Source organism: Ursus maritimus (genome assembly GCF_017311325.1).
Source record: "Ursus maritimus isolate PB19 chromosome X unlocalized genomic scaffold, ASM1731132v1 scaffold_X1, whole genome shotgun sequence".
Classification (NCBI taxonomy): domain Eukaryota; kingdom Metazoa; phylum Chordata; class Mammalia; order Carnivora; family Ursidae; genus Ursus; species Ursus maritimus.
Genome location: NW_024423319.1, coordinates 31908791 through 31934414, shown reverse-complemented (window position 1 = coordinate 31934414; position 25624 = coordinate 31908791). Strand labels below are relative to the sequence as shown.

The window sequence follows — 25624 nt, the reverse complement described above, 5'->3', positions numbered from 1 at the left end:
TAGACTGTACTTTCTGCAGCTGTCCTTCCCATGTTTCTAGACTCAGCTCAAGTTCCATCTCCTCTGTGAAACCCTCTCTTAACCGACTCAACCAGAAGCCAGCTCCCCTACTGCCGCAGGGTAGGATCTGGGCAAGCACGATCCCCGAGAGCTAAGTGTCATGCGCATTCGGCAGGGGCTTGAGGAAGGGCTCAGAAATTTGCACTGCTATTCTGTGCCCCAGTTTCTTCTTTTGAGTTTTCAGCAGCCAAGAGAGATTTAAACCATGTAAACCAGTAGCTAGGACGCCTACTGTCTCAGCCTGTTTGGGCCACTGTCACAAAATACCACAGCCTCGGTGGCTTATAAACAACAGACGTGTATTGCTCACAGTTCTGGGGGCTGAAGGCCAAGGTCAGGGTGCCAGCAAGGTCAGACGAGGGCCGTCTTCCAGACTGCAGACTTCCCACCGCACCCTTGCACGGTGGAAGGAGCTAAGGGGCTCTGTGGGGTCTCTTTTGGAAGAGCACTCATTTCAGCCCCGAGGGGCTACAGGGAAGAAGAGGAATCATAAGGAGACAAGAGAAGGCCAAATGGACAACTGCACCTCTGAAATCAGGGAGGGAAGTAATGTCCAATATGGGGCCTCCTCTTGCCCAAATACCAGGCAAATACCTAATGGATCCTGCACAGGTGGGAGGACGGAAGGGGGGCGGTGGGGAGGGCTGGTGAGAGGTGGAAGGGTTGGGCTAGGCTGAAACGCCAAAACTCGGTGAGGCGAAAACACTAAATCAGTGCTTCCCAAAGGATACTTCAGAAACCTCTCCAACAGAAACACCCGGGGAGCTTGTAAACACGCACATCTCCGCACATCACAATCGCTAGAGCCCAATACCCCGCACCAGACAGGCTCCCCCTCCAGTTTCAACTCTTCCCTCTTCTAATTTGTCATCATACTGCTCCTGGGGGCTTTTGAGAGACGAGGGAGCAGCACAAGGCCTGAGAATTTGTCACCAGATGAGGGCGGTTCAGGGGAGAATTCCAGTCTCCCCACTTGGTGAGGGGGGGATTCAGGGAAACCCAATCAACAGAGAGCACCACATCTGGGTTTATTCTCAGATCCCTTCTTGCTTCATAGTTTCAAATCCCACCCCCCCACCCCCACCCCCCAAAAAACAGAAAAATAAATAAACCGAGTGTCTCGGTCAAGGACACGCTGCCTTTGTTGATTCTGCAAGAACCACAGAGTGCCACTGCTTATTTTCCCAGAGACCTTCAAGTATTTTCTTAATAACCTCCCATAGACAATAAAATTGTCAAGCCCAAGCTCCTCTACGGACTTCGCTGATTTACGCCGGCAGACTCACCATCTGCACCCAGAGGGTTTCGTGCAAACTCTCTCCCCAACTCTGGCTCAGTATTACTTCTCGAGCCAGGTGTCGAATATTCCTAATGCTTCCTAGAGTCTGTTCAACTGAACTGAGAACTCCAAAACACTATCTACGTTCAAGGTGAGGCGTAGGAAATTATCTGGGGAATTCAATATAAAAAAAAAATTACCTTACCTGTTGTTGCCAAATTACAAAGCATAATTTTAAGTACTTGATGCAGCGTCTAAAGAGAAATGCTACGTGGAGGACAGTGCATTAGGATTCCTTCCCAGTTGGGGATATAATCTGTTCTAATAAGCAACTGCCACGTAATTTGCAGACACTTCCATACCACGGTGGGATACCACGTTCAGCCGGAATGACAATCCCAAAAGCCGGAGTGAAGATCTTTGCCATATCTATCTATCCATCCATCCACCCAACGAATATTTATTCTCTATTCCCCAAAAGTCCTGTTCTAGTTGCTGTGATACAGCAATGAACCAAACACGGACAGGGGCTGCCCTCACGGGATTATCTTCTTGGGGGGAAATTGACAATAGACGCAAAAACAAAGAAAGTAATTTCAGAGAGAAATAAATACACAGAGGAAATAAGACAGGGTAACCGAACGGAGTGACTCAGAGAGGGGATGGTTGAGAAAAGCCTCTCTGCCCAGGTAACACTAGAACTCAAACCTGAATGACAAGAGGGAGCCACCAATGGGAAGGTCCGGAGACAAAAGGAGAAGGAATAGCGAATGGAAAGACCCCGAGGCCAAAAAGAGCTTGATGTGGCTGAGGAATAAAAAGAAGGCCAATACGGCTGTCAAGGCGCGAGTAAGGGAGAGTGGGTGGAGAGGTCAGTTAGGTAGGCCGCGCCAGATTGCACAGGACTCTCTAGGCCAGGGAGAGAAGGAAGGGCTTTATTCTACGCACAATGAGAAGACAAGGAGCTCGAGTGGACTGGTGTAAACATAAGTGAGGACATATTCGGCTTTTTATCAATAGCACTCCCATGGGCTGAGATGCTTTATTTATTTATTTAAAGATTTTATTTATTAGGACGCCTGGGTGGCTCAATGCGTTAAGCATCTGCCTTCAGCTCAGGGCATGATCCCAGGGTCCTGGGATTGAGTCCCACATCGGGCTCCTTGCTCAGCAGGGAGCCTGCTTCCCCTCTGCCGGCTGCACCCCTGCTTGTGTGCTCACTTGCTCTCTGACAAAAAAATAAAATCTGTAAAAACAACAACAAAAAGATTTTATTTATTTATTTTTTATTTATTTATTTGACAGAGATAGAGACAGCCAGCGAGAGAGGGAACACAAGCAGGGGGAGTGGGACAGGAAGAAGCAGGCTCATAGCAGAGGAGCCTGATGTGGGGCTCGATCCCGGAACGCCGGGATCACGCCCTGAGCCAAAGGCAGAGGCTTAACCACTGTGCCACCCAGGCGCCCCTGTTTGTTTATTTATTTGAGAAAGAACTCAAGAGAGCACAAGCAGGGGGAGAGACAGAGGCAGAGGGAAAAGCAGACTCCCCGCTGAGCAAGGAGCCCGATGTGGGGGCTTGATTCCAGGACTCCAGGATCATGACCTGCGCCAAAGGCAAGAAGCTTAACTGACTGAGCCACCCAGGCACCCCAGGCCAAGATGCTTGAGAAAATATCTAGTCTAAACCTCTCAAAAGCCCTATAAAGTGTAACTGTTGCTAGATGAGGCCAAAAACAAAGAGTTCACCCAAGGTCACAGCTAGTAAGTGGTGAAGCCAAGATTCCAACCTGTGTCTGTCCAAGTCCAAAGTCAAAGACGATTAATGGCTACACAAAGACGTTCTTTTCAAGTACACCCAAGTATGACTAACCATGGAAGCTGCCGTTCGGGAAGAGTTTGCTATATGCCAGGAACGGGACTAGACGCTCTTCATCTTTCAGCTTTACCCTTTCAGATAGGTACTGCGATGCCGTTGTGCAGACGAGTAAACTGAGGCAGAGAGGGGCTCAGGACTCCTCCGGAGCCTATACCAGCAGTATTTCCCCACAATGCCAGACGTCACGTTTTGAGAATTATCTTAATCCAAATGTTAACCCAGTTTAGACACTTGTCACTAGCCTGCTCCTTTATGCACAGTCTGAGCGCTCCGGAGGGGCATTGAATGTCCTGCCGTCAGAACCGAATGGCGTAGAAAGCAGGCCCCGTTTGTAAGAGGACACTGCCCCTCTGTGTGCCAACGGAAAGCTGTAAGATTTTTTTGCATGTCTGTGCCTAAGGGACAATGACGCTTCTATCCGAGCTGTGAATCAGAAAGAAGCGATTGGACAGGTCTGTAAGGTCAGTGACTGCACTCAGACCTTCAGATCCAAGCTGCCGATATGGTAATGCGCCCTGAACAACCTCTGGTAGCCACTCCTCCCACGTGCCGCACTGGGCCCAGCACTCCGGACACCCCTTCCAGGAGGGACAGGGAAGGGAAGGAAGGACTCTACCAGGAGGACGGGGAACCAGTGGGAGGTTTCACGCGGCTTATCACGTAAATGGGAAAGGACCAGACCAGGAGCCATCAGTTGGCCACAAAAAGGACTAAAGTTCTAATATGTGCTACAGCACGAATGAACCTTGAAAACGGGACGCTAAGTGAAATAAGTCAGACGCCAAATGCCTCAGATGACAGGATTCCGTCTAAATGAAGGGTCCAGATGGGGCGCCTGGCTGGCTCAGTCAGTAGAGCCTGTGACTCTCGATCTCCAGGTTGTGAGTTCGAGCCCCACGTTGGGTGGAGGGATTACTTAAACTATTTTTAAAAATAACAAATGAATGAATGACATGTCCAGAATAGGCAATTCCATAGAGACAGAAAGTAGGTTAGTGGTTGCCTAGGGCTGGAGGGCTGAAGGGGAACTGGGAGTGATATGCTGAGGAGTTTGGGTTTCTTGGAGGTGGAGGTGGGGGAGTGATTAAAAAAAAAACTGACATGAGTGGTGCTGGTCAAACAACAGTGTGAATATACTAAAAACCACTGGATTTTATACTTTCAATAAAATGAATTTTATAGTATGTGAATTACAGGTCCATAGAGCTCTCATAAAAATTACGTATCTGGGGAGACATCAACTATATAGTATTCATTATTTATTACATATTACACATTATATAATTATATAAATTCACTATCCATACACGTCTCAGAAGCTATCTAGACAAAAGCAACTCTGGCTAATCGAACCCACACTGCATAAAACCTTACTCCTCATGAGGTTCTCCCTCTGTGTGCTGCTCTTTTCACTTAGCGCCCTTACAAAGAGTCCTCCCAAAACACCCCCCAAGAAAGCAAGCAATGGGGTGGTCTGAGGCTCAGACAGGAACCCCTGGGAATCCCTAACTTGTTACACTGGAAATAACATCACAAGGCTCAAACTCACCATTGATTATCATGATGGTTTCGTCGGTGATGATTTAAATAGCACATCATAGCTGAGTGCTCGCTCCGTGCCAGGCACTACACGTTGGCTGGTTTATGTCTATTATCTCATTTACTCCTCCCAAATACCCTGAGACAGGTACTACTATTCAGCCCATTTGACAGATGAGATAAATGAGTCCCCAAAGTTAAGCAACTGATCCCATGTCAAATCACTGGTGTACACTGGGACTAGAATAGAAGCCCAGTGATTCTGATACTGGACTCCCATTTTAGCCCCTCCGTAACACGCTACTTCCATAGCAGTGGTAAATAATCATCGGAGTCATATTAGCTTAAATGCATTGCACACCTGCTTTATACCAGGTAGTCTCCCTGAGGTACATGATATTATGGGTCTATCGTTTTGTAGGTGGGGAAACGGAAGCACAGCGTGGCCTGGTAAGCACCCCAGGGTATACGGTGACCAAGCATCCCAGAAAGGGGCAGAGGATGGAATGAAATGTAGGCGGTCACTAAATTCCGCCCCTCCCTTCCTGACAGTTCGTCCTAACCTGCATTCACAGTCCAGCCGACTGTGCCCGTAAAAATCAGCCGGCGTGGGGGCCCAGCCGGTGTCTCTCCTCTCTCTGCATGCCCGTGGCTGCTCTCTGTATCCACCCCCCGCACTCCTCCCCCCCAGCCTTCCGGCCTGCTTGCAGAAGAGACGGATTTTTCTCCCCAACAGAAATCACGCAGCAGTAAGGAAGCTGACCAGATCTGAAGTGTACAAAGGCAGCGCTAGCTTTTCTCTTTTCATGCATTTTGCACAACGGCCAGCCGCCGGGGCAGGCAAATCCCCACTGCCTTGAAGCTCCGACGGGAGTTTTATACTGCTCCTCATCTAATTAAGAAAAGGGTCGATTTTTTTTTTCAGGGTCTGAAAACTCCCTTTGGTCTGAAATCTGTCCATTATACTAGAATGAGGCATTAAATAAAAGCACTGATTGAATTTTATCACCCTCCGTAATTAGAAAATAAAAGTGAATCTAATAGATTTTTAAATGATACTACCCTTCACACGCAATAAATTTCTTTGATTTTTATCCCTCATATATACATTCAGATCTGTATAACCTACTTTAAAGCAAATACTACTACTTTAATGTGAATGTCACAATATCCGCCTGTCAGATGTAAATCTAAAATACATGCTCACGTTAGGATACGAGCCATGCCAAAGGCAGGATTCTAAGGACAATGAAAGGGCCAGACAGTGGTTTGAGGCTAGGAACGGCAGGCTGAGAGAAAAATCCCCTGTGGTTGCCAAAATCAACAAAAGTAGATTGAGGTGCAGATATCTAGAAGGTCAAAGCAGAGGGAACAGGTAGGGCTATATAGTCTGAATGCTAGGAGGTCTGATGGGGAAAAAATACTAGGAATCATATTACATACAAGGACTCATACAAGCCTGATACTGGGATAGAATTTCATTGCCAGAGGTCTTTTACTTACACACACACACACACACACACACTCACACCCTGGACTAGGCAGGAAACAGTCTCAATGTATGAGTGGAACTGGATTTGAAAGGGTCAGAAAAGTGGCAGCAGCTGGCAATGCAAAGAGGGAGAAATCAATAGCTATGGCTGGGTCCTGATAAATGTCAAAAAGTCCTTTATTAAGGCAGTGTTGTTCTCAATTATGAATATGCATGGACTGAGCTGGTGGGCAACAGATCGCATGAATGGCTCTTTCAACAGGGACCCAATGTCACTCTGGAGTCACTGAGCCAGGGACGGCACACAGGAACACTGCTGTCAACAGCACCTGCTCTCGACTCTTCTCTCTTGTTAGTACATACTTCAGATGGTGGCCTTCAAAAGGCCAGACTGCATTAAAGCACGCCTTATGCAATGTGGAAGGCGTTCTTTCGAAAGTCCCCGATTGAAGGAAAATGGTTACTTTTGTGCCCCTTCAAAGAAATCTTGTATTATTTAAAGGCAAGGACAGTGGAACACTTGGCACCCACACTGGTGGCCTGAGAAAATCCTTTCATGAGACCTGACCAGCCCCGTGGGGAGGAGCTAACATCCTGATGGTTCATCTGTTATGAATGCTGCATTTCTGAAGCCCAGCGTCATTTGTATTACGCTCTTGCTACATCATCGTTTTCTGGTATCCTCTGTAGGAAAGTTTACTTACGTGATTGCCGGAGGGAGGGGGGATGAGATTTCCTCTTGGGGTGATGAAAGGTTTTGGTACCGGACAGAGGTAATGGTTTTACATCACTGTGAATGTACTAAATACCATAGAATTGGACCCTTTCAAAAGGTTAATTTCATGTGATGTGAATTTCAATTAAAAAAAGACGCCGCGTTGCATCAAAGGAGCCCATACTCCATCTGTTGTTTGGGCTAGAGATTGTGCTAGGTTCTGGGTGGAAAAATATCTATCACAATTAAATCCTTGTGAAGTCCTTACAAGATTCCAGAAAGCATTCTAAACGCTGCCTACATATTATCTAATTTCGCATTTACAGCAATTCCTCTGAGGAAGGTACTATTATTCCCATTTTACAGATGAGGAAACTGAGGAATAGGGAGGTTGAGTAACTGGCTCAAGATATTATACCCCATAAGCGGTGGAGGTTTGGCCACAGACACTGTGCATTTAAGAACTGCTACACTGGGGGCGCCTTGGGTGACTCAGTGGGTTCAGTGTCTGCCTCCAGCTCAGGTCATGATCTCAGGGTCCTGGGATCGAGCCCCACGACGGGCTCCCGGCAGGGTCCCTGCACAACAGCAAGTCTGCTTCTCCCACTCTCTCGCCCCCCGCCTCCGCTCTCTCTCAAATAAGTAAATAAAACCTTAAAAAAAATTGTGCTACATGGCCTCAGACACAGACACAAGTCTCAAGAGGCACACAGTCAATCGATGGTGCCAGGAGAGAGGGCACGAGAGACGAATCACAAATGATTCATCTGAATTAAACCCACACAGAGGAAGCAGGAGTGCTTCAGATCGAAGGGGAGATCCTAAATGGCACAAACAGTGGGACTCTGTTATAAGCACCCGGCGACACTAGAGTAGGAAGAGTTGACAAGTGCCAGGCTGCAAAGCTGGACAGCAAAAGAGGACAGACCACGGAGGCTTTCCACTTACCTTGTAGGCATAGAGCTATTGATGGTTTTTAAGGAGGGGTGACCCAGAGTTGTGTTTGGGGAATTCCAGACTGGTGGCTCCCCGGTAGTTAGAATTTAGAGGGACAAGACAGCAGGGAGGAAGGGAGACAATGATGAGCTAACCTAGACAAATGGTAATTGGCATCGAGAGGGATGGATGGAGTGAATATTTAGTAATTCAAATCAGCCAGACTCATCAGCTCAGAGTCTCAAAAACTGTGAGCAAGATCAAAAGCAAACCATTTCCCTTGATACGTGTCACCTTTCTGTTGTTCTTTAAGAAGTGTTAAACATCATCATTTCTGAACAGTTCAGGAACAGCTAGTCTGTTCTCCATTTTCAGAAGCCATCCCATTGAAATTCTAAATGCAAACCAGACTTTATAAAGCAGCATTCGGAATACCAAGTTTCCTTAGGGAAGAAACATCCAGATTCGGCGCATAAATAGAATTCACGTGCTCCCGGAGACTTGAAAAGAGAATGGTTTGAAATGAATATGAGAAATTAACGATGCAGCATGAGGTTGTCTGGATGGCTTTGTCGTCCGAACTGCATGGGGTTTTGAGATAGCAGGAATTAAAACACCATGCCAGGAGAGTGAGGACTTCATTGGGAAATGATCCTGGCATCAGAAAGAAGATATTGAAAGGGGGGGGGATAAGATGGTTTAAAATTAGATCACCATGTGATTAATCCAAGGACCATTTGGTCCTCACAAGTTGCTGGACTATTTAGAGGCCACCAAAAAAAAAAAAAAAAAAAGGTTATATTCTCCCATCCTCGAAGGATCTCATGTCACCAAGGACTTGAGATGTGCTCAAATGAAGCAGCTAGAGGGGCGCCTGGGTGGCTCAGTCGGTTAGGCATCCGACTCTTGATTTCGGCTCAGGTCTTGATCTCAGGGTAGGGAGGTAGAGCCCGGGTCAGGCTCCGCAGATCAGCACAGAGTCTGCTGGAGATTCTCTCTCCCTCTCCCTCTGCCTCTGCCTCAGCCCCTCCCACTCATGCTCTCTCAAATAAATAAATAAATCTTAAAAAAAAAAATGAAGCAACTAGAAAGAGCCAAGAGATTCAATGTGGCACAGGGTCCCCATGAGCGCTATTGGAGAGTGGCCGCATTGGGAGGTCAATGGGGGGGAGGGAGTTTCCGGGAGCTGCAGGGTTCACTCCAAGTTTCACAGCAAAGGTGCCACAAGGACCCCGAGCAGCGAGCAAACACAATGGGCCAATGAGAGAAGGGGGAATGAAGGCGAGGCAGCACGAAAACACCAGAGGCTGAAGGCCCAGGGAGGCCTGAGACAGGTAGGGACAAGAGGCCAGTGCACCTCTGAATGAGTAAGTAGGACCGGATGGCTTAGAACACTCGATAAACGCAGAGCCTCTCGGTTTTCTTCTTGGCACAGGGCCGTGTCTCTCACCCCCTTTCTACCTCTGCGAAATACTTAAAAACTTTTCTGAAGGGAGAATTACTCATAGGGAGGGGCAACCAAAACCAGAGAGGTTGCCAAAGGATTCTCTCAAGTTCCCTCCACCGACCTCACCCCCACCAAATGGACTTGGGCCGCTCCCTGGTTTTAATTTTCTATTCATTGGGGACTGGTGATCGAAGCATTCCATGGTTCTGTGTGAATCTTAAAATGCCACCTCCCTTTTGATCCATGTCCCATTAGCCTGCCGGTTTCCCTGGGCAGGGAGGAGGTCAGCAGACTGTCTTCAGTCTAAGGCAGGCCAGACTTGTGGTGAAAAGCAGAGAGGGGGGGCTGGGGAACCGTCGGGCGTACCTTCGGGGGCATCATTTGTGGGGCAGGACATGATGGCCAGAGAACATTCTTGCATTTGTCATCTGTCAGTGCGTCATTCCGGAATAGAACTGGCGACCTCAGTCCCTGACCTCATTCAGGCTACAGAAACCTCTGTAGTGCCAAGGCAGGCTGCCGCTGACAGGGACGGTTGAGGGCACAGCAGAGAACAGACAACCTCTGGTGTCTTTGAGGTGTCTACTGGCCCTGCTCCTCAGCACCCCTCTTAAGCCCTATACCCCTCCCCGAGCTTCAGAGCGCGGCCGTCTACCTAAATCTCCAGTACCTTCCATCAGTGACTTTCTACTTTCTACCCCTCGACCGTCTACGCTTGTGATACGGGTCACGCTCCATCTACTTGGATGGGTTCTAGAGCTAGTCCAGCCGTAGCCTCATGTCCCAGCACCTCCCTGAAATCCAAGGTCAGGCGTCTACGTGACCAGAGAGACCCTCCACGAGCACCCCTTCCCTTCTAAGCCTAGGTAAACCCCGGCCTGGAGGAAGGTTCTATGAAGAGAGCGCGAGGAGGATTTTCCTCTGCGACACCAGAGCATGTCCTTCGTTTCCCAGCCCAAACTTACAGGGGGAACCCGAGGAGGTGAATCCTGCATTTAGATAATTATCCGAAGATAATCCTACATAATCAGGCTTGCTGTCCGCCAAATCAAACCGTCCCTGCTGGAACTACTCCGCTCAGGAAGCCATCAGCATCAGCCTACGTGCTAATACATAATCCCACCCGAGGGGCCAGCCCCAAATGGGGATCGATAGGAAAAAAAATGAGTAAAAACTGTGAAGGCTTTGATGTTTCGATACAGAAAGGCAGAGGATGCTGAGGCTTCTCAGGGCAAGATGGGTTACTTACCAGGCAGAACAGTCGGATTCACTGAGAAGGGCTGTGATCTGCAAAGTGATCCTGACACTGGGCCCAGGAAACTGAGGACCCAGGGGATGCACTAGAGAAGGCTGCGAGACCTCCAAGAAAAACAGAGTTTAAGAAAAAGGGATGGTAGGGGTGACTGGGTGGCTCAGTCGGTGAAGCGTCTGCCTTGGGCTCAGGTTACGATCCCAGGGTCCGGGGATCGAATTCCGCATCAGGCTCCCTGCTCGGCAGGAAGCCTGCTTCTCCCTCTGACCCTCCCCCCTCCCATGCTCCCTCTCAAATAAATAATATTAAAAATTAAAAAAACAAAAGATAGAAAAGAGATGATAGTGGGGCATCTGGCTGGCTCCGTCAGTGGAGCGTGTGACTCGATCTTGGGCTTGTGAGTTCAAGCCCTATGTTGGGTGTAGAGATGACTTAAAAAAATAAAATACTTGAGAGAGAACAAGAGCCGGGAATTGGCAGAGGGAGAGAATCCCAGGCAGACTCCCCACTGAGGGTGGAGCAGGACGCAAGGCTCAATGTCACCACCCGCAAGATCACGACCTGAGCCAAAACCAAGAGTCAGACGCTTAGCCGACTGAGCCACCCGGATGCCCCCAAATAAAAATCTTTAAAAACCAAAGAAAAAGAGTAGCATCCCTGGAAGAGAAGCCTACTCACATCCCTCCCAACTCTTGGCTTCCCGTTTTCAAGCTGAAAAAGCAGGGAAAACTCATTGGGGGAAGTATTGTTGTTTAGGGGACGTCTAAGGAGTTGGGGCTGCTATGGAGCTCCATTTCATTACAGCTTATAACAGCAAGATTTTTTAAAAACTTCCACTCTATTTACTCGCCTTTAAAACACCCAGGGTCTTCCCTTCCCCCCCTCCCAAGTGATTCGGTAATTGTTGTTTACAATATCCAAAAGATGCAGCTATCATCAGTGAAATTGCTGGAACTCTGTGCTTTGCTGATTCAGCAGATGTGCTTAAGATCTATAAAAATATAATGATCTTCTGTAAATAGTCAGGGCTGGCAGTTCCAAAAGAAATAAAAATAAAGGTATAATCATTAATCATTTTCATATGCATTACTTGGAGGGGGTTGGAAATGAACAGATAAATTACCACAGGCAAAATGCTACGCTGAGAAACTAAATACCTGTTAGAGTTGGAGGAAATGTTTGCCTTACCAGTGTCCTGGGCAACCTCCCGAATAAAAACAGAATACCAAATGAGCTAGCCCCCAACTGCTTCACTGCTGAGACAACTAACAATTCATTATGTTGATGGAAGAAAAAAGAAGGATACTTTTGCTCAGGATACGAATTTCCTTGGCGTCCACAACACTCCACCAAAGTCACAAGAAGTTTGTCTTCTTCGGCAGTTTTAACCAGCTCTACGAAATAATCCTTGCAAAATTTTGATTCTTTTTTTAACAAAATGTTGGTTAACTCCTTAATGGAAGATTTTTTTTCCTCCTTGGAATACGGGGCCCCAAAAGACTAATTTAAATCTGTGAGCCCCCTTATTTCACCAAATGCGACCGGGGAGCTCTTCCCCATGTGCTCACGGTGAAAGGTACTTTTAATCGTTTTGAAAGATGTATGAATGGGGAGAAATTAAATGGCCAACCCTGATGAGCACGAACGCCTGAACAGAGGCCTCCATTCTGCTTTCACATTAAGTAGAGAAACCCCATCTTGTGCAGCTTCTTCACGGGAAAGAGATTGATTTTGTTTTCTATCCCCGCCCAAGCCACACAGGCGGAGACCCAGGACACCAGCCCTCAGTCACCAGGAACTGTGATTTTAAAAGCCCAGCTAATCGCGCTTAGAGGTCCACAGCACTGAGGCTGGGCCAGCCACAGGATCAGAGCTGTTACTGCCTAACAATATCGTACTTGACGAGGGTCTTCGTTGTTTCGTTGTAAAATAGAGGAGGGGACTATTTTAGTGTGTCCATGAATTACTCACCAAATTAAAAAAGAGTTAAAAAACACAGCACTGGGGTTTTTGGCAACGGCATCGAGAAAATGCCACCTAGCCAAACATCAGACTAAGCTGTAGAAAACAATGTTAATTTGGACCCTAACGTGCTATATTAATTACGCAGGAAGAATGTAAACAAGCACAATAAAGAATAACATCAGATTTGAGGTTTTTGCACAACTCAAATGAGCTGCCTCTCTGTTTTTCGCAGATAAACAAGAGTAAAACCCTGAAAGGGAAATTGTCAATAGGAGAAGGGAGGAGCATTCCAGCTTCAAGGGAAGTTACACAAACACTGAGGACCCGAGGAGCCCGTGAGCCTGTAAGGGGTCTAATGGCCATGATTTGTATCCGAAGCCGGCAGCTGCGGACATCTTGTCTCGCGCCTGAGGAGATGAGGCACTGGAGCAGCAAAATGGCGGAGCAGGGCCGGGAGGGGGCTGTGGGGATTCTGTCACACCCTTGAGGAAAACGGTTTTCTTCACCTCATCAGGAAAAGTCTTCACGGAGGGGCACCTGGGTGGCTCAGTCCGCGAAGCAGCTGCCTTTGGCTCAGGTCATGATCTTGGGGTCCTGGGATCGAGCCCCATGTCAGGCTCCCTGCTCAGCCCCCTCCCCCTTCCCCCTGCTCATGCTCGCTCCCTCTCTCTCTCAAATAAATAAAATCTTTTTTTAAAAAAAGGAGAAGGAATGAGGGGAATAAAATTAGGAGAATATTGGGGGGGGATTAATGTGAACACTGTAGGTTTTTCTTACTCATCATTCCAAATAGCTTTTCACTGTCATATACAGTCACTGTCTTTGGATGACGAAAAACGATGGATGCTTCCTTTTCAGCAGTGCAGCATATAATTTTTCAAGCCTACAACCCAACTAGAGAGGTCCTGAGTTCCCTTCACACAAACAAATCAAGAGTCCTTTTGTTACTTCACGGTCTCTTCCCCATAACAACATGAGAGTTAGAATTTTCCATTTAAATACAGGGATTTATAGATCTGGCCCCAAACCAAAAGTCATTGTGTTTTTGGTTTTGTTTTTTTAAGTTTTTATTTAAGTAATCTCTACACCCGGCGTGGGGCTTGAACTCATGACTCCAGGATCAAGAGTCACAGGCTCTCTGACTGAGCCAGCCAAGAACCCCATCACTGTGTTTTTTGTTGTTTTTGTTTTTTCAGACCCCTCCCTATCTGCATCTGGTTGCATCACAGGCAAACTTCTACAGGTCAGGGTATTTGTGACTGACTATTGTCTGGGTACAAGTACATTCCAGGTAGCATCAACCCTTTCATACCATTAAAGTCATCCCCATTTCTTTCCCCTCATGGGGCTCCTCCACTGGGACCCTGCTTCTTCCTCTCCCACTCCCCCTGCTTGTGTTCTCTCTCGCTGGCTGTCTCTCTCTCTCTGTCAAATAAATAAATAAAATCTTAAAAAAAAAATTCAATAACAGAACACTAAATATCACAATTTAAAAAAATGGATGAAGTATCTGAACAGACATTTCTCACCAGAAGATATACCAACGGCCAACAGTGCATGAAGCTGTCAGCGAAACGTAAATCAAAACCACAATGAGATACCACTTCGCACCCACCAGAATAACTACCATGTAAAAGACGACAGTAAGTGTTAGCGAGAGTATGGAGAAGCGGGTACCCTCACACAGTGCTGATGGAAACAGGGAATGGGACAGCATCTGTACAAAATGGTCTGGCAGGCACTCAGAAGGTTCAACCTACAGTTACCATACGATCCAGTCATCTCACTACCAGGTACAGACCCAAGAGTAATAAAGACCTACGTCCAAGAAAAACTTGTACAGCAACGTTCATAGCAGCACTTCGTAAGAGCCAAAAAGCGGAAACAACCCAAATGTCCATGAAGCGATGAATGGTTAAACAAAGTATACACTGGAATATTGATGAATGTCTGGAATTAGATAATCATGGTGGTTGCCTAACTACGAGAATATACCAAAAGCCATTTAAAAAACTTTATTTTTATTTTTTTTAAGATTTTACTTTTAAGTAATCTCTACACCCAAGATGGGGCTCGAACTCCCAACCCCAAGATCTAGAGTTACACACTCCCCTGACCAAGCCAGCTAGGCACCCCTTTGTTGTACAGTTCAAATGGATGAATTGTACAGTATGTGAATTATCTATCAGTAAGGTATAGATTACACATGCACGTTTTTTCCCCCTAAGTCAGAAACATTTGGCTCAGAACTCAAGTTTCTCACATGGATGGGTTTCATAATAGGACAATATAATGTTCATTTCAGCCTAATGCCATTACTGAACAGCTATAGTCAAGGAGAGCAGGGAAGGATAGTTAAGAGAAAGGTGCGAGGGAGAAGAAAGGAAGGGAGAATTAAAGTCGTTGTCTACCCTCCTATTTTTTAACTATCGTCCAAAGGGAGTTATTTCTTCATGATACATATGCCTTTCTTCAACTGTATGGGAAGTATTCTTTTCTGTCCCCTGTAGACAGTGATCTGTCAATGTCTGCGCACAATGGAATAGAAGGTGGGCTAACACAACAGTGGCTCATAACCCACTGCTGCTGATGGGTGGCGTGCTGTCATAGTCACCCCTGAGAAACCAAGTCCCCAGGTCTCCACCTCTCCAGAAGCTCTAGAACCTTCGCAACCGAGCCCTTCAAGACGGAGGAACATTATTTACTCACGGTGCTTTCTCGCGGGCCCACCCAGGCATCCTCTGCTGGAAATGGAGAGTTACCAATCTCCTAGATAGAGGTGGGCCGGAGACAGGACGCCCTCCCCCACTCCTTCACAACTGTTAAGGAGACACATTATTTGGTTTGGCCATCCTGATAGTTGCATTCTCGACCCTTCTCTCGCTTCATCTTTATCTACAGGCTGACCTTGATGGATTGCGTCAAGTGAGCTCCCCTGCCCTCTGGCTTCCAGCTGAGTTTGGTCAATGGGAGAGCCCCCTGCCCCCCCCCACCCCCGGAGACCTGGCTGTCTTCCTGCCAGGCAGTGGGGTGGCAGAGGCGGTGGTCCCCCATCATAGGCCACGACCCCTGTTGGGCGGCCCTCTCTGGCAATGACGGCTCTTGCTGAGTTTCAGCAATGACTTCCTCCCCAAAGCCCTTCAGAACTAGAAGTGGCAACAGCTCCTTGGGGGGGCTTCACCAACGCTTATTTGTTCCCATTAACACTGCCCACGGTCTTAATAAGGGCCTTGATTCAATTCCCTTCAATCACTCCTTTTGCATGTACCCCCTGCTTCCTGCCGAGACACCGAAGGATACTGGGGCTTTTCCTTCTGCGGGGCCAGAACAGTCAGGTCACGGTGATCTCTCCATTAAAGGGACGTGAAAGAGCTCTGTCCATTTCCCCCAATTTTCTTTTCCTTCCAGCCCTTCCATAATAGATGGCGCTGTCACAGGTTAATCCTCTCCGTTGCTTGGAGGAACGCTGCCCGGGTCACTTAGGCCCATTTAAGTAGTAGATTCCTTGACATTTTAAAGAAAGACCAAATTATGCCCTTTTCAAAGGCTCTGGCTAAATGCTCCTGCAGGATGAAAGCCCACCTCAATCTGAAAATGACTGTTCATAAAGCCAAATGCCCACTTCAGTTGTAGCTAATCACTGCTATTAGGGAAAGATTTCACAACTGCTAAGGCAGGGAGTATTCAGCTGTCCCTGGCTGAATGTATGAAATTGGCATGCACTCTCTTAACACAAAAAATATAGTCTCTTGTGCCACCCATCCCTAAACTCCCGTCCGGCAAGCCCACGGTGCATCCCAGTAGCTCTTCTGATCTCAGATTTGCAATAGGGATTTTAAAACTGTGTTTACTGAGATCTTCTGAGTGTGCCCGAGCAACACTATTGCCGGCATAATCATGTTCTGTTCATTAGACTGCCACCGGCTTTGGGCTGCTTTATAAAAACCTTCTACCGAAGTTAAAGTAACCATCATTCTTAACAGAATCCACACCAAGAAGCGGCATGATTCACCATCACGTGTTAGAACCTGTTCTCAGCCCTAAAAACAATGCAGTCAGGGCTTCATTGGGTCAGTTAGGTGTCCCTGCACCTATTGCTATAAACAGAACAGGAACATGAAGTTGGTATTTAGGCATTTACTACAATACTGCAGAAGTTTTACAAGCCGATCTCACACTTCCATTCAACTGGTTTCCGAGTAAGCCCTAAGCTTGCACCATCACCTTGACACCCCCTACCTCTCCCTCTCCCCCATCCTCCTCCTTGCCCATTCCCCTTTCGATAGAAGAACGTGACCAGTGTCATCAGGCTTCCACTAAATTTCAAGGACAATTTTAGTGGGCAGGCCCTTCTCGCCCTCAAACGGACATTATGTGGTACACGGAGTTGGTCTCAATGTCCCCAAACTCGTCATCTTTTACCCTTCCTCCATCAGCCCCTCACATACCCGAAGTGTTAGCATCCTTAGGTATCATCTATTGCTCACACAGCAAAGAGGTCCAGTAGGGGCACCTGGGTGACTCTCTGCCTTCGGCTCAGGCCATGATCCCTGGGATCGAGTCCCGCAGTGGGCACCCTGCTCAGCGGGGAGTCTGCTTCTTCCCCCTGCTCTTGTGCTCTCGCTTGCTCTCTCTCCCTCTCAAATAAATAAAAATACAATCTTAAAAAAATAATAAAATACAATGAATTTTTTTAAAGATTTATTTAAATAATCTCTACACCCAACGTGGAGCTCAAACTCAAGACCCCAAGATCAAGAGTCACACGCCCCTCCAACAGAGCCATCCAGGTGCCCCCAAACTAAAAAGAATTCTTAATGGTTGAATTTCAAACATCTCCAAGAGATTTATGCAGAAAAGACCTTCGGTGTTTATGTTAGCAGTCTTTGAAACCTCTTTATGGTAAGTGTTCTTTTTTTTTTTTTTAAGATTTTATTTATCTATTTGACAGAGATAGAGACAGCCAGCGAGAGAGGGAGCACAAGCAGGGGGAGTGGGAGAGGAAGAAGCAGGCTCCCAGTGGAGGAGCCTGATGTGGGGCTCGATCCCAGAACGCCAGGATCACGCCCTGAGCTGAATGAAGGCAGACACTCAACCACTGAGCCACCCAGGCACCCCTATGGTAAGTGTTCTTAAGCCCTTCTGTACCTACTTCACAGAATGGGTGTAACTTCTATTCACTGTTGTAACACTGTTTTCAATGCAGGATGCAGGAGGGTTCTCAGAAACATATTACAGATAGAGGTTTTTAATTGAAATATATGTGACATAACGTCGCAAGAACTTAAGCTGTACAACACGTTGATTTGATTTGATACATTTATATATTGTAATAAGTGCCAATGTAGCAATAATTCACACCTCTGTCATGTCACATGATTATCGTTCCCTTTCTGTAGTTGGAATAATTAAGATCTGGTCTCTTAAGTTTGATGATTATAATACAACACGGTTGTCTATATTCACTATACTGTGTATTAGATCCAACATTTTTGGAATCCCATAGCATGTGGGTGGCACACATTTGACTTATTGGTTAGCTAGGCGTATGTATTCAAGGTAGGAAAGAGGAACCAAAGGGGCTCCTGGCTGGCTCAGTCAGTTGGGAGTCTGCCTTCGGCTCAGGTCACGATCCCAGAGGCCTGGGATGGAGCCCCGCGTTGGGTTCTCTGCTCAGCGGGGAGTCTGCTACTCCCTTCTCCCTCTCCCTCTGTGCTCTCTCTTCCTCTCACTCTCAAATAAATAAATAAAATCTCTAAAAAAAAAAAAGGGGGAGGCATGAAGGAATGATTCACCTAATTACGTGTGAATACTCTTTAAATTCAATTAATTTAAAAGAAAAATAGAAACTTTTTTCCCATTAGAAAGATTTAAATTATCACTTCTTGCATCTCCCATCATCCTTCATGGAAGCCATTGTCTCAAAGTTATAATAATTCTGTGTTCACGAATATAAAAGCGTAGACACACTATATTTAAAAAAATACATGAAATATTAATCTAAACCAGGAAAAAAAAATCCCTATTACTGTCTTCCTTGACAAAAACCACTGGCTTTGGTAACAAACAACATAGGTATCTTTACTATCAATGGTTATTCATGCTCGGAGACAAAATCATCGAGGGACACAAGGCACAACAGGCCACTTATGTAAAAAGCGATAGTGTACAGCACATTCCGCGATGAACCACAGCTGGTACAAAACTTTCCTTTGAGGGGCGCCTGGGTGGCACAGCGGTTGGGCGTCTGCCTTCGGCTCAGGGCGTGATCCCGGCGTTATGGGATCGAGCCCCACATCAGGCTCCTCCGCTATGAGCCTGCTTCTTCCTCTCCCACTCCCCCTGCTTGTGTTCCCTCTCTCGCTGGCTGTCTCTATCTCTGTCGAATAAATAAATAAAATCTTTAAAAAAAAAAAACAACCTTTCCTTCGAAGAAGTCTCCTCCAGCCACGAGGCTGGACTTTCGCCTCAGCATTTGTTTTTCCTACTCCAGTGGCTGGAGTCTAGGCTCAACACGTTTCATTTGTACTCAAAAATTCTTTATCATTCTTCTTTGGACACGCGTGGCTAAACAAGGAGTTATCATCAAATGAGCTCCTTGTTGACTCAAGAATCCACCAAGGTTCAGTAAGACGCCTATTTTTATTTTGACTCCCACAGTCAAAGTTCCAAGCAGGCTGTGATAGCACAGATTCAAAGGAGAGATGTAAATTCAACTGTATCAGTCATCGTAATAAAGGTAAATTGATCTCGATGTTCCTGTTAAAAGGCGAACTTGGGCAGACTGGGAAAAGAAATTTCGATTCTCTGCTGCTCACGAGAAACATGTGTGAACCACATGAATCTAAAAAGGGTGATGATAAAAAAAAAAAAGGAAAAAAACCATACCAGACCGGTTCTACCCAAGATTAAGAGGTTGTAGTTATATTCAAACCCAGAAAAAAAACCTTCAAGGCAGAAAGCATTGCTAGAGGTAGTTTCCTTTGTTCCAGAACACCGGCTCTCAGGGCGAACGCTACCTGCTGCTTGTCTTACCATTCCACGATCTGACTCCTAGCTTACTTTTTGGCCTAAAAAGTACTCTTCTTTTGCTAGCCATTGATGAATTTAAGGGGACTTTTACAAGATAATTTTGTACAGCATTTACTTGTTTTCGAAAGGAAGGCTGACCTAGTTGCCTAACCTCACCTAGTACTCAAAACGGAAATCTATATATCGGGCTTCTCCTCTAGTTCAATTTATCTGACGGACTCGGTTTAGTCTGAAATCATGTCTTTTAAAACTTTAAGTTCATGTTAAAACATCATGTATATATAAAAAAGGAGGGCAATTAGTAATAGTCTCTAAAAACTGGCAATCCATGTTCGTTTCCGTCCATCTTCATTTTGACATACGAGGTCACAGATCTCATCAGTCCAAAGGTCTGCCAACCACTTCCTTAAAGGATAACCGGTTCTGGAGGACTGGCCTTGAGTGACAGGATGCTTTTAGCGGTAGGCATGGAAAGTAAAAAAGTGCGGTTCTTACAGACCCCCAATCGCATTTAAGAACCTTTTCTTGTCTTCCAACCTTGAAGCCAGCGTAGGATAAATACATATGTTTCTGATATATTAACTCGACTGCTCCGTAAACTGGTTCTGCCAAAAGGTGGGGCAGCCAAGCAAATTCTAGCTTTTGTTTATTTGCAAATGGAAGAGTACTTTCCTGAACTGAGAACTCAGGTTTTATAAATATTAAGTAAGAGACAAACCTCAACGTTTCTAATCTGAAGACAAGTATATTAGATTTTATTTATTGATGTTCTCCTTGGGCTCTGTTATTCTTTATTAATGAAATGGAGCAAACAACTCCAACAACGGGATGACCCAAGATGGGCTTTTCCCCTTTATGGGAAATGTATTTCAGATGCCGAGTGATGTATACCAGAAACCTTTCTGTTGATGAATACTTCAGCTCAATCAAAAAAACAGAACATAATGGAGGATTATGGATGAATTGGAAATAATGTCAAGTATGATGGGATTTTCCTCAGTAAACAGACTAATGAAAACTTGATTGGTCTGAGTCGAGAATCTGATGAAACAAAGTAACTTTTATGGTATCACAATTAAGAGCAAGGCATTTACTGAGGATCAACTACGGAGAAGTTCCAGAAAGAAATCTTTCAGTCAAGTATTCAAAAAAAAAAAAAGAAGCTATTTATTTGGGGCACACTTACAGTAATTAGTTCAGATGGTATAGTCTGGCTCGTAACCTGCATACATTTCTTTTTCACGGTGTTTCCACGTTTTTCGAGGTAGAAGTAGTAACTGGACTTTGTTTCTTGTCTTTATGGGGTTTTTCTCCTTTATTTCTTCCACTGGAACTATTACCATGGTGATAAAAATAAAAACAGGTATTTTTTCCTTCAACTTTTACAGATTCTTGACTAGCCCATTTGATGACATCGCATATGGTTCAAATATTATTGTTCAGAAAGAATGGTAAAGGCCTTTTTACGTTTAAAAAAAATAGAAAAGTTGGGCTCTCCTCTAGACTCTAGCCACCCTGCTAAGAAAAACAAACACACCCGTGGTGAGCAGAGCATAGCGGGGAGAGAAGTCAAATCGCCCACCGTGCGCTACCCCTGAAACCAATGTAATGACTGGGTTGTCAATTTTACCCACCACCAAAACACTTTTTAATTAAAAATACAAAAATGCTAAGGGAAAGTCAAGCAGGGGTCAGGTTTTTTTTTATTTTTAAAGAAGGAAACCTTTGCATCAGCTAAGACTCATAGCAGAATGTACTGTACACTTTTGCTTTCTTTTTGGCCCCCCCTTTTTTAGCTTAATTTTTTTTTTCAAACAATGAAGGGCTCTAGTAACATCCAAATCAAAATCCCAACATTTCTCTTTTGTGAAACTCGGCAAGCTAATTCTAAAATTAATTAGGAAGTACAAAGGACCAAAAATAGCCAAGACACACATGATGAGACAGAACAAGCGGAGGAAATTTCCCTACCAGAAATCAAGAGTTGTCATAGAGCTAGAGTCATTAAGATCTCTTTTTTTTAAAGATTTTATTTATTTATGTGACAGAGAGACAGCCAGCGAGAGAGGGAACACAGCAGGGGAGTGGGAGAGGAAGAAGCAGGCTCATAGCGGAGGAGCCTGATGTGGGGCTCGATCCCAGAACGCTGGGATCACGCCCTGAGCCGAAGGCAGACACTTAACGACTGCGCTACCCAGGCGCCCCCGAGAGTCATTAAGATCTTGTAAACTGGGTAAAGGGACAGGCCAAGAGATCAATGGAACACAACACAAAGCCCAGAAACAGCACTCTGCATACGTGGGCAGATGACATTGGACAGTGATGTTAATGCAAATCAGTAAGGGAATGGATGGACTTTTTTTTTTTTTTGAAGTCAGCTCTGTGCCCAACGTGGGGCTTGAACTCATGACCCCTAGGATCAAGAGTCGCAAGCTCTACTGAATGAGCCAGCCAGGGGCCCCCAGAAGTGGACAGATTTTTGAAAAACTGGTGCTGGAACAAAGCGTTATGCATTTGGAAAAAAATAATTACCTGAATCTTACTCAAACCACACACACACACACACAAGTTCCCAGTGGATTAAACATTTAAAAGCAAAAGATAAAAATCAGAGCAATTATTACACAAAAAAGGAGACTATTTTTAGGACATCTCACTAAGGAAAGGCCTCTTAAAACACAAAGTACAAGTCATACAGGAAAAGACTGATAAATTTGCCTACACTTAAATTAAGAACTCCCATTCATCGAGATACCATAAAGCAAATAAAAGACAACGTGAAAGATACCTACAACATATAACACTGCATGTGTATGTGTATTTGCACATTTATACATATCCCTAAAAATGAGTATGAAACAGACCAACTACCACACAGGGGGAAAAAATGGGCAAAAGGATGTAACAGACTTTTAGGAAGAACGAAAACACAATGAAAGCCTCGATAGTACATCAGCATCACACAAAATTAAAATCCTAATTATACGCCCACAAATATTCACCAAATTGGCAAAAAAAAAAATAAAGTCCAACAGAGTACCAATATGGAGTCTGTGATGCTTTGGTACTTCTTGGGTATCTTGGAAAATTCTAGAATCTTTAGAAGACAGATTGCCATTACGCCATGAAATTGAACGTCCACATATCCTTTAACCCAGCAATACTACTCTTAGGTAAATACCCAAGAGAAACCCTCTCACGTATGTAGTAAGAGACAAGAAAAATAACATTTATATTGGCATTTGCTTATAATATAAAAACAGCTGGAAAAAATCGAATATCTATAAATGACTGGCTAAAAGAATTGCTGCATTCCTACAATTACAGCAACATACATTAACGTGGATAAAACTCACCAACGTGATGTTGAGTCAAAGTAGCAAGTCAAAGAAGAATATATGGAAGAGGATTCCATTTACACAAAGCTTTAAAAAACAGCCAAACAATATACATATTAAGGAATACACACCCGGTTACTATAATACTAAAGAAAAAGCAAAGAATGATTATCTCAAGTCGAGAGTGCTTTCCCCTGGGAAAGGAGGAAGCAATGAAATGCTACTGAGGAGGGACCCATCAGTGGAGTTTTAAGGTAGTGGAAATATTCTATTTGTTTCTCTAGGGCAATTTTTTTCCTTGAACCCATACTTACCTGTTTCAGGATATACACATATAATTACTTCCAAAATGAAGACATAATATACTTGAATTACATCATCTCAATATGGATAAATCTCACCCTGCCCCCCCCCCAAAAGCCTCACTGCATATTGATCTCATTTTTCCACACTTTGTGAAGACCCGTGAAGTTAGCTTAATCACGGAGAGCATCAACCCACCTTTTGGGAATGCCTGTTTCCGGACTTCCTGTCCTTAGAAATCTTAATGTCAAGCTATGCACATGAAAAGGATTAAGGCTGAGTGTTTCACAAAAGGAGTCTTCCAGGGAGGCACTCAGACAAGGTCCTTATGACCAAATCCAACTTCCTTTGGAAGCAAAACTTCAGGGCGGGCAAAAAGAAGGGTCAAGTTAATCCCGGACGAGGAAGGGCACTATCTCCTCCCAAGACCCTAACTTGATGGAAGAAACCCTGAGTTATCTCTGTAAAAAAGAAACACTCCAAAACCACTGCCAATACAACTCCCTGGCTGAAGCCCTCGTGTCGCATCCCAACACGTCACCTCTTTGTGCTTCTCCTGTTTCCCTAGTAACAACCAACCTTGGCTTCCGGACTACTTGGCTGCCGGTTCATCATCTGTCTGTTCCAGTTTATAATTCAAAACATTTCACGTTGAGTTGATGGCTCCAGGAAAGAATTTGGACTTGACTGCCGCTCAAGATCCTGCTTTGGCCACTAATCCAACTCCTTCCTTTCTCCTTCCTGGCCATTTTGATCCACACCTGCTAGCATCAGCTGCCCTTTGCCTTGCTTCTTGCCAGCGTCCTGCCAACCCAATTCCCAGGCCTAAGTCCATGACCTTCTGCCATTACTGCCTCCTCAAATCCATCTGAAGTAACCTTTCAGCCGGGCTCTGGTGCAGGCAGCAACTACAGTGTCTCCCTACACCACCAACAGTTTGACACGTCTGAAGATGGCCTCCTTGGGGCGCCTGTGGGGGGGGGGGCTCGGTCCCTTAAGCATCTGCCTTCAGCTCAGGTCATGATCCAGGAGTCTCCCTCTCTCTCTGTCTCCCCTGGCTCGTGCTCTAATAAATAAATACAATCTTTAAATTAAAAAAAAAAAAAGATTGCCTCCTTACCACACCCTAAATTGACACTTCTGAGTGCGATTTCTGAGGAGTTCCAAATGCCCCTTTGTCCAGGAGCACAGGATGGACGGACGATATGCTACCCTAATGAGTGCTGGAGAGACGAAACAGGGCTGGCTAAGGCTGAAAGACCAGAGAGACCCACAGTGCACATATCTGGAAAATACCCACCTGTGTGGACCTCATCACGAAGGTATGAATCTATGGGCCAAGCAGATGCTCTGGGAGGCAGGAAAACACCACAATATGACGGCAGGCACGGAGATTCAACACAGACAGCAGAACCCCTAAGAAGTACAAGAAATCTCTCTCAGTCTTTTCTAACTTGTTCTGCTTAGGCCATTTGTATACTCATCTTTCAAACCTCAGATTAACCCTCAGCCCCACTGAATTAGCGTACCCTACGACGTGCTCCTGAACCCCTCTACTCACTCTACTCACTCCTCTAAGGTGTGATTATAATATATCACCTGAATTACAGTGACCTCTTCGCTTACTCTGTTTCCCTTGTTAGAAAGAGAAGCTCCATCAGGACTGGGCAGCATTCAGCACGGTGTCTAACCCATGGGACATATAAGTAATTATCAAAACAATAAACCTTTTCGAATGAATGAATGAATGACTCTTTTAAAAGACTGGAATGGGATGTTGGTTGGGAAGGCAAAGCATCTCAATTCTAGGACAAGTGAGGAAACAGGACAAGACCCCAAATACAAATCAGGGAGGGTGTGGTCACGAGCAGCGTCTTCAAGGTCAGACAAGGGTTAGCAACCAGGTTGATATGGCGTCTCCAAAAGCGACTCCTCTAACTTTGCTCAAAAGCATAAAGAAAAGCAAATGGTGGTCCCAAATCCCAGGGGAGAGCTGAGGCTTTAAAGGAGACCGTATCCCTCAGCCAAGGGAGCGGGGGTCCAAGGTGGCCCGCAGATCTTTGCAGCTATTAATGCTCTTCCAGGATTACTGATACAGACCCGAGACCCCAGGGCTGCTCGGGAAAAGAAGCTCATTCTGAACTACGAAGAATCATGAATACTTCAAATCCTTCTGAAAAGCATGCACAGAATAATTTATGAAGTCATTAACTGACTACATCCTCATTCTACTTCTGGCTTTCTCAGGACTCCCAGGGAAACAGAGCCCGAACACCAAGGTTTCTTCTCCTTCAAGTAAGGCAGCTTCACCCCTCCTCACTGCGCACCCTCCCAAGGCAGTTTAGAGAGAACCCCTTGTCCTCTCCTTACAGTGCCTGGCCCAGCGTCA

At 45.5% G+C, this 25624-nt stretch overlaps 1 long non-coding RNA gene across 1 annotated transcript in view; it reads right to left on the bottom strand.

The window, feature by feature from the left end:
* LOC103677710 overlaps positions 1-25040 on the bottom strand; it is a 330990-nt gene extending 305950 nt beyond the window's left edge. The window contains exon 1 of the long non-coding RNA XR_572499.2: positions 24536-25040. This is a non-coding gene — a long non-coding RNA (uncharacterized LOC103677710). The remainder of the gene's footprint in view (positions 1-24535) is intronic.
* Between the last annotated feature and the right edge of the window lie 584 nt (positions 25041-25624).